We start from the raw sequence: 10,334 nt of genomic DNA on the forward strand, positions 1-10,334 counted from the left end.
AGCAGACTAAAGGCGGTGGCAAGGATGATCCCCTCTCCCCAATAATGCTATGTGGCGCTTGCGGCGGTCACTAACGTAACTAACCCGTGACCCGTCTCTCCCATAGGGGATCGCCAGCTGTCCAGGTCTCTAGTGTAGAGTAGGTCGTGGTTGAAGGATCCCGAAAGCGCACCACGTGTAATCCCCATAGTGAAGACGTACCGCATTCACATAAACACTCGAGAACCGTCAACTCGCCGCATTTCACTTCGACCAAATTACTTCCACCAATTCACTTCCACCAATGAGTGGCTGTAACACGAGGCTTCCCTCGCGTACGATGCATGGGCGAGGAAGTGTTCGCTGAGCTTCCAAGAAAACGTGTCGCTTACATTATCTGATTACTTTGCGTGCCTACTGGGTTTTGGCGCGAAAACTGTCTTTACCGAAAATGATACGGGCGTCGACGAAGTGAGCATGTATCTTCCCATCAACTCTATTATGATATACACGGACCTCGTCACGCCCTCCTTACTGGGAAACGGGTGTCGTCCGATACTGAAATTAATTCCATTCGTTTACGATAGAACGAAAGAGCAACTGAGTTTCAGCTTTCTTGCCGTTCAGTACTTTAAGTTAGTGCATCGCGAAATTTCCTCAGTCACCGTCTCTATATACGCGACGACACGAGGCGCAAGCTACCGCTACAAAATCGCGGTAGATCGATGCTGATGCTGTACTTTAAGCATGTACACTAAAGCGCTACCAGTATACGGATTCGGTGTTCCGGCGCTATACGGGTCGCACCTGTACCAGAGGGGAGGCAATTTCTTTCCTCAGCTCGGGCGTTTTGCTATTCCACTCTTTAAACGCGTATCGCCCTACTTGAAAAAAGACGGCTGTAGCCGCAGCTAAAAGCGTGGCCAAAAATCTGTCGGAGGGAGACTCTTTCCGAAGAGCGCTTAGAAGGTCGGAGAAAGATCAGTGGTTTACCCCGAATTCTATGTCTGGGGGGTTGTTGCGAGTGTGTGGGGGGTAGTGGGTGTGCGGACAACATTCACAACACTTATTTCGAACAATCTTTATTGACGGTGGAACACAAGCAAGGGGTTGGTGGTGACCTGCGGTGTGGTCTCTCGTGGTAAATAGTACATGTCATGTGCTTAAGCATATTTTGCCACAGCATATCGAGGCCTGAAGCCTGAGCTTTGCCTGCAGCTTTGAAAATTTTCGGCTCCGATGCCATTGCAGCGCATTCTACATAGGCTGAATCAATAATAAGATAATGAGTTACAAAGCGTCTCACTGAACATCAAAACTCGGAGCTGAGTCTAAAAACACCACGAAGCACCTCGAGCTGCATTTTTCTTTCACCTTTCGCAGTTTCTTTCACCTGCTACGCGGAAATGTTAAGAAAAGATAGAGCGCGTCGTATAACTACTACGTTGGAGAGGGGGCAGCGCGGAAAGTGTTGGGGTTGCGAAAAATTTTGGGGGGGTTGTTGGGGGGGGGGGCCTGGATAAATCACTGCGAAAGATACAGGCCAAGAAATTCCCCGAGACCTCGGGGGGGCCGGGCGAAGAAAGAGGTGAAAGCCGGACGTCTTCGACACCATAAATCACGCCGGTTGCGCGGCAGCGATTCAGTTGCGAGATGGACACCATTAACGTCGTACACCCCGACGCTCCTCTGCTGGACAAGTCGGAAACACAGTTATTTTCCGTGCTGGTAACGCAATGGCATATACTGACGGGGGTATACTTGGTATTCTACCCGGTCGCTGACATATCCTCCATCATTGAGTTCCAGCTATCGAATTTGGGACAGCACTATCTAGGTTTGAACTCCGCGAACATAGTGACGAAAGTCCGCATCGTACGTGACGATGGGTCGCTACCGGAAACACACGCGGGCAATCGGACGGCCTACGACGACGTCTACCCCGTTAAAGCGTTCACCAGCTCGCTATTCAAGAACGTAGCTGTATTCTTGAATCGGACCATGATTACGAATTATAATTTGTATAGCTATAGAAGCTACCTGGATATTTTGCTTCACGCCAGCACCACGGAGCAAAATACCGTGCGTAGAGCGGGTCTGTACACGCAAGATGAAGCGCGTCAATCGGAAAACAACATTCGCGCTCGTGGACCGGCCGAACGATACAACCTCACACGGGGCGGCAAGACTATCGACCTGGTTTCCAAGATCCAATCGCACATTTTCTTGCAACCTAAGCTACTCATATCGGGAGTGGAAATTAGGCTTGTATTTTTTTTTTTTTTTATCATGGCTCCGACGAATTCCGAATTATGAAGACCAATCAGGAGCAGCACACGCATAAAGTGCAAATCATGAGCGCCGCCTTGTACATAACGAAAATCACCGTGTCTCCCAGCTATTCGTCGGGTACGAAACACAATTGCAGCAGCGAAAGGCTCTCTACACAGTGGCCGGAAGTGAACCGCGTATTCGTCTGCTACCTGTTGGCAACCTGGACGCATGCCTGGAAGATTTATTTCCAGAGAAGATACCGTCTACGGTGGTGGTTGCATTCGTGCCCACCCTAGCCTACCGACCCGTCTCGATTTGCGAGCTGCGACATTGAGTCGGCGACGCTCACTGTGAACGGGGCGCAGCGAGTGGACACGTTCAACTTTAACAATAACCTGAACCACCAGAGCTACTTCAACCTCTTGGAGCAACTGTGCGAGAAGCACGTCTCCTACGAATACGATCACTACGTTAGAACGTGTAGTTGTACGTTGCACGTGTAGGGCATTGCATCTGAGATATTTTCGCCGATCTATAGCTAATGCAGTGAAACTAAGTTGGTACTCACGGTTTCTCTTCCGAAGGCGAGACTAAGAAGAGTAACGCTCTCGAGTACCAGCCCTGAAAATAAAGAGTTACAACTTCGCGAGGGGAGCTTTTTTTTTTTTTCGTATCAAGTGCGCCTTTTCACTTCATGCGAACCTCTCCTCAACAGACAACTTATACACAATTTATTGGCAATGGCTAGAAGCGTTTATTGGCTAAGTATCGGTGGATAGCAGGGGAAAAGAACGTACATAACTTAGAAGCGACATTTCTCATATATGACACGAGCTCAGCTGTTGGTGGTGAGGGCACCGAGTTGCTACCGGTCCATATGTATTCCAGCGATAGTAGAACACAGAAGAAGGCATAGCAGCGATGTGCGGCACTTGATGTGATGCGTAGTGTTACGCGCACTTGATCTGATGTGCGGCTGAGTTGTTCGGTGCTGTCGGTGGTTGTAATGACAGCGCGTTCAGGTCAATACTTATGGACTCCGGCTCTGGTGAGGGCTGCAGTGGTGGTGGTGGACCCGTTACCTTAGGTCACATGCAGCCGTTTGAGATATGATATAAAGGTGCTTTAAAAAGCGTGGTACCCTTTGGTCTATATAACTCTCCACAAACTATACTGTCTTAGTCGATGAGTACGTGCTATATAATCCTTCTACATAGCTCACTATCATATCGTCCTATCTATATAGCTTCCTTATCCACCACACAACACAGCATCGTTTTCTCTTAAAACAGGAAATAGATGTATTTTTATTTAACTGATTACAGTGAACCCTCCTTAATGTGACCACTGCCGTTCCCGCGGATTTCGGTCATAAAGCGAATTGTCATATTAACGAGAAACGCACACTCCGCGGACCGGACACACCGCTACGTACAAGACTCCGGAGGCGGAGCGTTGTGGCCTCTGCTCTTGCCTAATAGATGGTGCATCGGTAGCGCTCGGCTCGGGATATGTGAGCCGCTGTCGTCTGCTTCTTCCGGTAGAGCTACGACCTTGAAGCCTCTGCTCTCGCGTAAGAGATGGCGCAACATTGGCGCTCGGTAAGGGCACGTGTGGTCACCATAACTTTGAGCCTCGACCTTGAGACTGGCCGGTAACCTAAATTCCGATGACGCGGCGATAGCAAACCATAATGCGTAGTTTTGACGATTATGCTTCATGGATATGTCATTACATTGCCAAATTTGTGGCCAGTTCGACGTTTCGCTCCCCTCTTTCGCGTAAACATTGTCTTAGCTCATGAAAAATGAAAGAAATATTTGTTCTACTCCTCGCACTGAAATAAATCATTTAAAATAATTGTACGGTGTGTTTCTTTTTTTCTTTTTGTAAGTAGTTACGCAAGTATGTAAAAAGGACAGAAATGTTGCTGCTTGTTCTACTCCTCGCACTGAAATAAATAATTTAAAATAATTGTACCTCTGTATGCAATAAGGGGATAAGTCGAAAAATCCTAAAATGAGAAAAGGGGCCTGATATGATTGTCCGTCCCATTGACACACATGCATTTCCCGTTTTTTTACCATGCTGTAGCGGGCCAACACATCGCAATAAGGTCCTAAGTTTTCATTGGCAGGTGCATACTGGTATGTAGATGTCATTGCAACAAAAATAGTAAAAAGAGGATAAGTCGACTTGCATACAGAGGTTCAATTGTGCTGTGTGTTTCTTTTCACGTTTTTTTTTTCTTTTTGTAAGTAGTTACGCAAGTATACTGCGTAGTTTTGACGATCACGCTTCATGAATGTGTCATTATTACATTACTAAATTTTTTGGCCAGTTCGACATTTCGCTCCGCTCTTATGCGTGAACATTGCCTCAGCTAATGGAAAAGGAAAAATGTTGCTGCTTTTGTTCTACTCCTCGCACTGAAATAAATCATTTAAAATAATTGTATTGTGCGTCTCTTTTTTTTTTAAGTAGTTACGCGAGTATGTAAAAGGGAAAGAAATGTTGCTTCTTGTTCTACTCCTCGCACTGAAATAAATCATTTGAAATAATTGTACTGTGTGTGTCTTTTTCGTTTTGTAAGTAGTTACGGAAGAAAATGTTTCGTTTTTGTAAGGGATTCCGGGATCGAACGTCGTTTGGTCGAAAGCTGTCGCGGAACATTTGGACGAAAGCCATTTAATCGAACACCGTTTGACCGAAACGGCAGCGGTCATGAAACAGAACACACAGACAACGTGACAAGATTAAGAAGCAATTCCCCAAGACCCTGATACCTTCTGCATATTTCCTGCAGATATGTTGGAAAAACGCAGCGAACCACATGTCTCACGTTAGCGTGGGCGTAGGAAAAAATTGTCCCAGTTTGCGGAGCATTTTACCAAATGAAATGTTTGGGCGTACTTTTAGCAATACGCTGAGACAGTATCAGCCACGAGGACATGAGAGCGGAGCTAGACGTCTAATTTTACTTTCAAAGTTCCTGCAAACGCAGTTTCAGCAAATGCAAATAAATAGAAAAAAAAAAGCACATCATCGGATCGCCTTCTGGATGCGAAAAAGTGGATTAGGATGAGAAATGTGTTTATGGGTGAGCGGATGACACAGAGTGAAATATTCCTTGGGATAACAGCATTTAGGACTGAAGCTTTCTTTTGTTGTTTTCTTCTTTTTTGTTTCATCAACGCTCCAAGTGAACGAATAAAAGAATCGATCGAACGACTGCTGCCGTCTCGATCAAACGGTGTTTGATCAAATGCCTTTCGACCAAATGTCCCGCGTTCGATCAAACAGCTTTCGACCAAGCGACGTTCGATCAAATGTCCCGGAACCCTTACAAAAAGGAAGCACACACGCAGTGTACAATTATTTTCTTTCATAACTACTGACAAAAAGAAAAAAAAAGACACACACACGCACACACAGTACAATTATTTTCTTCCGTAACTACTTATAAAAAGAGGGAAAAAAAGAAACAGAGTATAATTATTTCAAAGGATTTAGTTCAGTGTGAGGAGTAGAACAAGCAGCAACATTTCTTTCCTTTTTACATAGTTCTGTAACTACTTACAAAAAGAAAGAAAAAGACATACAAACAGTACAATCGTAAATGATTCACTTCAGTGCGAGGAGTAGAACAAGCAGCGACATTTCTTTCCTTTTTACATACTTGCGTAACTACTTACAAAAAAGAAGAAAAAAAAAGGAACACACAGTACAATTATTTAAAATGATTTATTTCAATGCGAGGAGTAGAACAAAAGCAGCAACATTTCTTTCCTTTTCCATGAGCTGAGGCAATGTTCACGCGGAGCGAAACGTCGAACTGGCCAAAAAATATGGTAATGTAATAATGACACATTCATGAAGCATAATCGTCAAAACTACGCAGTATACTTGCGTAACTACTTACAAAAAGAAAAAAAAACGTGAAAAGAAACACACAGTACAACTGAACCTCTGTATGCAATAAGGGGATAAGTCGACTTATCCTCTTTTTACTATTTTTATTGCAATGACATCTACATACCAGTATGCACCTGCCAATGAAAACTTAGGACCTTATTGCGATTTGTTGGCCCACTACAGCACGGTAAAAAAACGGGAAATGCATGTGTGTCAATGGGACGGACAATCATATCAGGCCCCTTTTCTCATTTGGGGATTTTTCGACTTATCCCCTTATTGCATAGAGAGGTTCAATTATTTTAAATGATTTATTTCAGTGCGAGGAGTAGAACAAATATTTCTTTCATTTTTCATGAGCTGAGACAATGTTTACTCAAAAGAGCGGAGCGAAACGTCGAACTGGCCACAAATTTGGTAATGTAATGACATATCCATGAAACATAATCGTCAAAACTACGCACTATGGTTTGCTATCGCCGCGTCATCGGAATTTAGGTTACCGGCCAGTCTCAAGGTCGAGGCTCAAAGTTATGGTGACCACACGTGCTCTTACCGAGCGACAATGTTGCGCCATCTCTTACGCGAGAGCAGAGGCTTCAAGGTCGTAGCTCTACCGGAAGAAGCAGACGACAGCGGCTCACATATCCCGAGCCGAGCGCTACCGATGCGCCATCTATTAGGCAAGAGCGGAGGCCGCAGCGCTCCGCCTCCCGAGTCCTCCTATTGGCGCGCCATTTGGGGGAGGAGCCTCCCTCGCTCTTGGTCAGTAAAGTCAAGGATAGTCGTACGAGATAGCCTCTCCCGGTGCCACTCTGAGGTTCATGTGACGTGGTCATAATAGCGGGAATATAATGCCTGTGTTTGACCCTACTTGTGACAAAAACGTTGGTCATTGTCCGATAAACGAATTGTCATATTAACGAGGGGGATTTACGTGCCGGCGGGACGGTACCCGAGAAAAACGGTCATACAGCGAGTATGTCAGATTAACGGGCGTCATATTAACGAGGGTTCACTGTATTACATATGAGACACGCAGGCTTTCGATAATCTCGTTGGGATGCGTCACTTTTTATGCCAGTGAGTAAAGATGATTTCGGGAGATGCGACTCCATCCGTGAGTCTCTCCTTCTTCTCTAGTTTCAGATCCGGTAATTCACGCATTTCTTGCAACTCTTCATCTGTGAATCGCGTAAAACGACTGAGTAGGTACACCTTTACACGTTTATCATTTTCCATCAAGAGTTCCGAAGGAAGGGACGTTGTTTTTAATGAAGTGTAGAAAAATTGCAGTGCTGGGGACAACTCTCAGGGTCACAGAACTAAAATCGAGAGTACGTAGTTGCAGTCTAGGGCACTGGAAGCCCTAGTTTACCCAAATGTTTGCTCTTTTTTTCTCTCTCTCTCTCCTTATAGATGTAAGCAACGCGATTAGCTAAGTAATGTCGCGCTGACCGTGAAATGAAGCAGAAACACGATGATGTCTCTGCTTTCATTCTGCGAAGTCAGGTGTGGTTATAGGCAGCGTGCAGGCATGGACAAATGGAGAGGACACAGCCAGGAAGCAGTGGGGGGACATGTGGATTAGTGTGCGTCCTGGGCCGACTTCAGGGGCACTGTGCTGACATCTGTCGGGAGGACTTTCGCAAAACCCAAGGAAAACATCAGAAAGCCCATGAGTGATACGATTCGGGACGACCATAGCACTCTGCAGTGCGACTACGGGATAACGCCTCTGGTCGTGGCCGACGCAGGAATTTGCGTAGAGGTTCTCGAATAGCACATTCTGCTGAAGTGACGGTGATCTGAGAAGGGCTTTTGTGAAGCCAGTGAGAGGTTGTCGCCCGCGCCCCGTGAAGATTCTACCACCGACGCCACGGAGGGCTTCGAAGTGTTGCACCTACGGCATGGGCGCCTTGTTACAAATTAGCACTTCGACCGTGACCTGAGCATCCCAAACAACTCCCGTCTTCCGACTATGTACGCACTTTACGTAGGATGGGATTCGTCCACGCGGGCACATCGTTCTCCCTTGCACGCCTGTAGAAACTTGGTTCACAGCCAACGCTCTGCGCTCAGAGCTCTTTTGACTATTTTGGGCGCAATATGAATTCGATCCTTATTGTGAAGGCACTCATTATTTCATGCCCCACGTCACCATCAGCAATGGGGCAGAGTATCGCGATGAAACTCACCATTCCTCATCTTTAAACAGTGATGGCCAGTAGTTAACTACATGTAGTTAAACTACTAGTTAAACTACCTGATTGTAATTAAAAAGTAGTTATCAACTACTTGCAGAAATGTAGTGGCAACTACTAGTTAAACTACTATTTTAAGCAGTTAACTACAGTAGTTAGGTTACTGAAGGCGCCAACTACTTCCGATTTTGCCGCAAGCTTTACGGCATGGTTGTGCTTCCGACCTTTACCTTGAGCTACATGTTTGATGAGAACGGAGGTGCAGAGCAATTGTGCTGTGCATGTGTACTGAATCTTCACTTTTATTGCTTGTCTAGTGAAGCCTCATTTGCTTCGAAATAATTCTGCAACTTAGTTTATAGCGTAGGGTAGGCACAGAAAAAATCTCGCCGCAAGGTTTGTATTTCACGACCGTAGCAATGGCTTTAGCCAAAGTTTATTATTGCTCGTGATTCATATTTAGGTGTCCAAGAACACTACGTGGGATTGGTGTTTGCGGAGAACGTTAAGTAGTTGTAGATGTAGTTAAACTACATTGCAGTAGTTAAAAAAGTAGTTTTAACTACTCCCCTGAAAAGTAGTTGGAACTACTAGTTAAACTACTCAATCACAAAGTAGATAGTCGTCATAGTTAAACTACTGTAGAAGTAGTTAGTGGCCATCACTGTCTTTAAATAAAGTTGTTGTTGTTGTTGTAGCTTTTCCACGCCGAGACCGGGAGGTGACACGGGTTCGAATCCTGTCACCGGCTGTGCTGTCTGAGGTTTTCCCAGGGTTTTCCGAAGACTGTCCAGACGAATGTCGGTACAGTTTCCCCCTGAAGTCGGCCCACGACGCATAGTAACCCCCCCTATCCCCCACTCCTTCCTGCTGTCCTCTTTCCATCTGTCTACGTCTGTACGCCGCTCATAGCCACAGTTGCTTCGCGGCGCTAACAGAGAATTTAAAAAAAAGTTATTTGCTTCACAGCGCCGTATCTCGTAATGAAGGATCATTCTACTGGGTCACAGTCTGCATTTACTTTGTGTTCTGCTGTACAGGAAGCAGAAATTATTTTATTTATACGCATATAATCGTGCCCATACTTTATTTTTTTTGTGTGTGTGTGCGCGTGGTCACATAGCGCTATTAAACTTTCGCAGTCACTCCACTTTGCGGTATTATTATTTTCACTGAACGGGCATCTGCCCAACTAAGCCATACACACATGACTTCTGTTGTGTTCATGCTATAACACGCGGTAAACATGAACGAATACACATTACCCAACAGCGAGAAGAAATGTGCGCATACCCCGAACAACTAAACACAATGACAGATGACTAGACACCACCTGGCTCAAAACATTCGTGGGACATCCAAAAGGAACGGCAGAAAGCAGAGCCTCATTCGAGATTGTAACCCGAATAACACCCGAATCTCTGTGCCGCAAACAGTCAGCCTTCGTATGGCACGAGCGGCTGCTGATGCTACGAGACATCTGGGAATTCCTATGGCTTAGAACTGGCCTCCCCTATGGCCCGTCGCAAGGCTCAAGGCGCATTAGCCGAACATCCGAGGAGGAGGAGGAGGGGGGAGGAGGAGGAGGAGTGTCGTTGGGAGGAACCCGAGAGGTCTGCCTGCCTGATTAGGCGGCATGTTTCTCGGGAAGGTAAAGGTGATGGAGAGGAGGAGAGGAAAGGGTGAAGTGGAAGACGGAGCGGAATCCGCTCGGGGGGAGGATAGCTGCGTCCATGGGCCGACTTCAGGGGAACTGTGCCGGCATACGCCTATTACACATCTGAGGGAAACCCAGAAAAAACCCCAGACGGCACAGCCGGCCCGCGGATTCGAACCGCGGACCTCCCAGTCTCCAAGCGCACGCGTTACCGCTGCGCCACCGGAGCTGGCCAAACATCCGGCCATCATATTCTCAGTATTTCATCAACCATCCCCCATCAGAGTGAACGAGCAGACAAGTGG

Source organism: Ornithodoros turicata, chromosome 2 (genome assembly GCF_037126465.1).
Source record: "Ornithodoros turicata isolate Travis chromosome 2, ASM3712646v1, whole genome shotgun sequence".
NCBI lineage: Eukaryota > Metazoa > Arthropoda > Arachnida > Ixodida > Argasidae > Ornithodoros > Ornithodoros turicata.